Raw genomic sequence first — 5,403 nt, forward strand, 5'->3', positions numbered from 1 at the left:
TGAATGACTGCTCATCCAACACTGGTGATTCCATACTTTTTGCCAGGGGTTGTATATTACTTTAAAATTATTTGTCATGAATTTACAAATAACCAATAAAAGAAAACTCCTTGAGCTCCAAACTATGATGTCATCAGTATAAGACAACATATTCTTAAGAATATTTTTTTAAATAACTTTGAAGTAAAGACGTTACAGTGTGTGAAAAGTCAGATATGTGTGTTTGCAAACATTGCAGGATCTTTCATCATTAGGATCATATTGGTAGCTGTGAAACTGTACCTATGTGCTGTGGTCCAGCTGTTCCTCTGCTTCTAACTGGGGTTGGGTCTCTCTGCAGACTTCTGCATCTGTGTAGAAGAACAAAGTGGGGGAGATGCAATCAGCAGCATGCTGCAACACCACAGTTACCACATTCAGACACATTCAAACTGTTGAGTTGCAAACAACCAAACAAGCAAAAACGGCAGTTTGAAACAAAACGCCACCATCAAACCACCAGCAAGGATTAGACAAGTTCTAAAACCAAAATATAACACAAGAGGTAAATAAATCCTAAGCTTAACACTGAGAATATGAAGCAGTCATGGAGTTGACATCACAAATGAACAACAGGATACATTAGATGGTGACACAGTGGAGAGCTGAATAACTGGAAGCAGATGGAAGCATTAAAACTGATCTTCCACACACCCACATGGTCTAACAGCCACATGGTCTAACTAAAATTAGGCTCTGACAATAAAAAAAAGATGAATCTGTGACAAGAAATAACAATAACAACAACAACAAAAGAGACAAATAGCTCAGCAACAGGCAGGCGTGTTACTGTACCTGTGATTGCTCTTTTAGGAAATCTGGGAGCTGAAATTCACCTTTATAGACCTGGAAAAACAAAGGGCTGGCTTTAGAACTTTACTGGACAATCAACTCTGAATTTAACTAGTGATATGTAATGAGACTCCACAGAAAACAGTGACATATTGAGTGAGTTGTTTATCTTTTGCTAGAGAGACAGTCCACATCCCACAGGACGTCCCTATAATCCTCCTGGAGAAGAAAACCTTGTTTTCTCCCATTCTACAACAAACAAGAGTTGAGCTTTTCTTCACACACCACAATAACAGATGAACACAGGAAGTGACCAGTTGTCGAATGGATGAACAGAAGCTAGTGAGTAAAAGAGAACCTGGAGGCTGGAACTGAAAGGCAAGTAATGTGTTAGAGAAGTCAAGTCAGATTAAGAAATTTCTAGAAGCTGCAGCAGTAAAAGCAGCAACTTATACTGCCGTTTTAAATCATTTCTGAAACAGTTTGGAGACAACATGGCCCACTATCTCCCATGTATCTAAAACTAATAGGAAAAATGGGGAAAAAAAGTGATTCTAACCCAGATGGAAACAGACAAGGGGAAAAAGCAAAATGAAAAGCACTTTGTCTTGTTAGCAAGTTGTGTGACAAAAGTTATCCAGCACGGTTATGTCCTCAAATCAGGACATGACCGAATTCAATTTAAAGAATCTATACAATAAGACGTTCTTATAATATAGATTCATAAAGCTACCTGAAGTAACTCAAATATCAAACATTGTTCATGTTTGATGTTTGAGTTTTCTCAACACAGGAGTAGCTCTTACATGCTGTCCATCACACATGCTGGCCTTTACTAGTTCTAGCACTTCTACAGGACTTCAGCAAATCTTTCTGAAGCCTAACTTCTAAGAGAGAAAAAGCAATGAAAATGATTAAAACAAACTGCACTTGTTAATACAAGGAAAAAGCACTATCATGGAACAGGTTTAGTGTGCGTGTGTGTGCGTGTGAGTGTATGTGTGAGAGATCTGTAGTTCCCAGCAGCAGCTCTGGGCTGGCTCAGAGTAGTCTGGCCTGCAGATGAAAAATGGCCCCAGGTTAAAAAAAAAAAAAAAAAAAAATCAGAAACATGTTCTCATTTCTCCTCCTTGGATCTTGAGAATCAGATTCTGTTCCACTTCTGGGCACTTCCAGGCCAAGACCCAAGCCAGCAACACAGCACACAGGAGGATTAGTCACTGATTTAGTTTTGTGGGGAAGGTTTAATCAGTGAGTCTCAGTAGGGGGCATAATGACTGAAGACCGGCTCAATCCTTCGTGTGTGATTGCATTGTAGGTCCATTTTCAATTATTATTATTGTAAGGTATGCGTTAGTGTTCAATTCTACTCCTGGCGCAACACACATGCACGCACACACACAAATGACAGACTTCTTCTAGTGCACCAGGTTTAATGAAGCACTGGATTAGTTTGGGTTCAGAAGAATTCTCCAGAACCAAAGATGCAGATCAAAGGCCTGCCGTCACACCTGCTTCATGGGATCCTGCAACATAAAGCCAGGTTTCCTTTTTCCTGCAGGCTCTGACCTCCGGATTCATTACTACTGAGAGATGCACTATAAATGGTTCTGAAAGAGGGATATTCATAAGGTGATGAATAAGGTGATAATATATGGTTTCTTGTAGTGATGGACAGAAAACAAGCTGATTCTCAGACTGCATAGGCTGGCTCAGTCCCTACCCTGCAGACACAAATGTTGCATTGTCTTTTTTTTCCCCTCATCTTGCCACTGCTGAAGAACCACAAAGAAACTCTGCTCAGCAGTATCCGGTCCCTTTCTCTTAGTTTGGACCTCAACTCAAAAATGGAAACATTTTGTGTGATTTACTGTTAAAAATAAAATAAAATATTTTGACTTACAATTTTTATTCTTTTAGCACTGATTGAATGGTTCAGATTTTTTTCGTTTTGAACAAAATCGAAATCGGAAACAAAACTGATATTGCACTCAGCACAGTTGCAGCAGTGCAGACCTACAGCTGGGTGCTGGTGGCATGTTACGTATCACAATGGTGTTCTGAAAACAATAGAACTTCTACAACCCACTCAGAAAGACTGAATAACATTCCTGCAGATATAAGTTCCTCCAGCCATATAAGTAATCCTGGCATTGTTTTTTTTTTTTCAAACCAGTCATTTTTCTAAAACCATAACAGGGAATCACACCAACACTTTATTTTGTTGGTTTCTCAATAATTCTGATTATGTGTGCCTGACATAAATTACCTCAAAACAAAAAACAAGCAAACAAACAAAAAAATTTGTCTTGGTTAATGTTGTCTTTACAAATACATTTTAAAACAATGTCAACTTTGTATTAAAAGTGTCATTTACCAAATGATAATTAATGACAGCAGTCATAAATATTCATAAAGACTCCTTCATGTTTATAACAGGTGTTATGTTTACGACAATGTTATGTCAGTCTTATGCACACACCTTTAAATAAAGTGTTACAGATAATTATAAAGCTATCTAGAAAAGTAGGCAATCTTATAATTAATGTAAATAAATATGATACACTTTGTTGATGTACATTTTAAGGATAATCCGGAAGTATTTCTTCAGCGTATGGACAAATGAACCAAAGGTACGAATCGTGCTTTCAGAACAGATCGCGCAGTGACAGGCACATTGTTCCCGATACCCGATGTAGAATTTTTTTCAATATTGGGACGATACAGATTCTAACATTGGATCAGTGCATCTCTACTGTCAGCCTGAACAATACATAAAAACAACAGGGTTTTGGGAAAAATTTTCTCCCCCAACATGGCCGTTTTTCTCAAGGCTTTTCAGTGAAAAAGGAAATCCAAGAGCAAGTACTACTGAACTGAAATTGCTGACTTAAGTATTTCAAAATTATCCTAAATCTCTTAGCTGTGTGGACCAGAACATTCACATGGTACGAGTATAAGTAAGCTAAAGCTTCAGCCTCAGCATTCCCCGATGACTCAGCTTCAGACTCAGGAGATAAAGCGTACCAACAGCCCAGTGCATTGGAGAAGCTGCCAGAGTTGACTTACAACCAGATACACACTGGTCTGCTTCATCTTCTGTGGGAGGGAACTTGGAGAGGAGACATTAAACAAACTGTTTTTATTTTAAAAGCACAGTGAACAGTTTAACTGTTCTGATTTCAGTTAGAAACAGGAGGGAGAAAGAAGTTCTTTCTCCCTCCTAGAGAAACTAGACTTAAATATAATTATGCTAAAGGATCCATATTTTTTAAAAGTGATAATCAAAACTTCCAAAAAATACAATAAATTGATGATTTTTGTATGTTTGTCTTGATCCTGGTATCAAAAATCGAACATTTTTAAAATGCATCATGAACTCATTTGATTTTGATTAGGGATGCTCCAATCTGATCTTTTTGCAGTCAATATTCACTCATGAGGGCCGATCACTGCCGATCACAGATACCGATCTTATGGACTGGTTGTTAATTTCTTTATTTTGGTATAAGTGCTACTGGCTATATCATCTGACAAAAAGGAGCTATAAAATCACCCTAATTTAGACAAAACATACAAAAATCTTGCAAGCACAATGCAGCAAGTGTTCAGGCAAAAGGACAACTGAAAAACCTGATATCAGTAATGGAATATTTAATGAGTTCCACAGCCTAAATTTGATTTGTTGTCAAATAAATTTCACAACCTGCCTATAACAAATATTGTCAAGTAAAAAAGGAAACATTCAAAGTCAAATGCAGGTTACATTGAAATAAGTTACTAAATCAAAACAGCTAGCTGATTATTTGACTCATGTTGTTTAGGATTTCATCTTATTGGTATGTGTGACAAAGTGATTTAGTTTGTGTTCACCACTTGTCCCTTACTTTTATTTCTGATTCACTTACTTTCTATAGTTGGTTATATTGCTTAATTTAAACATTACTTTGTAACTTTGCTTCACTTACTATCAGGGGTGAGTGTACCCACTAATCAGTCGTGACTGATTAGTTTTTCAAGAATCCAAAACACGACTTAATCAGTTAAAAAATAGCTTTTCCCCCCCATCTCATATAGTTCCTGAACTGTCCGTGCTTTGCTAGAGCAGCGGTGCAACAGGTGGATCGCGGGAGGTTTTGAGTCGATCTCGGCATTAGGTGACAAACTGAACGCCACCAGGAGGCTGAGACCAGCAGGTCCTCCTCTGACTCCTTATCAAAACGTTCATAACTTTATTAAAGAACAACAAAAAAATCAACAAAACGTGCTCAATTTAATGACCCAACAACAATAATTGTTGGGTCATTAACAATGACCCAACAATTATTAATCTGTAATTATTGTTTCAACAAGGTGTTGCGCAATTCTGTGCGTTTAGGTTCCTTTACCAAAATAACTAGCAGAGCAGAAGTTTAAAATTAACTCATCAACCACCGCTATGTTCAGGGAGGCTTATTAATAATCGCAAAATAAATATCAAGCCTGGAAACCTAATATAATAACGGACTGAATGTTATGTGTTTATCGTAATCTCTGGTTGGCTTGTGTAGCGCAGGAGGTTGCCATGGCAAC

General features: G+C 37.7%; 1 long non-coding RNA gene across 3 annotated transcripts in view; it reads right to left on the reverse strand.

The window, feature by feature from the left end:
- The window catches only part of LOC106950095 (uncharacterized), a 23,709-nt gene extending 20,993 nt beyond the window's left edge, over positions 1–2,716 (reverse strand). The window contains exons 1-2 of one of the 3 annotated variants that reach the window (XR_001425532.1): positions 835–2,716; positions 283–350 (exon numbers count right to left, since the gene is read on the reverse strand). This is a non-coding gene — a long non-coding RNA (uncharacterized LOC106950095). The remainder of the gene's footprint in view (positions 1–282; positions 351–834) is intronic. The other 2 variants (XR_001425530.1, XR_001425531.1) reach the window with 2 other exon arrangements.
- Positions 2,717–5,403: the final 2,687 nt, after the last annotated feature.

The sequence above is a fragment of the Poecilia latipinna genome, unplaced genomic scaffold (genome assembly GCF_001443285.1).
Source record: "Poecilia latipinna isolate Pla-1442-1.1 unplaced genomic scaffold, P_latipinna-1.0 Scaffold377, whole genome shotgun sequence".
Taxonomy (NCBI): Eukaryota; Metazoa; Chordata; class Actinopteri; order Cyprinodontiformes; family Poeciliidae; genus Poecilia; species Poecilia latipinna.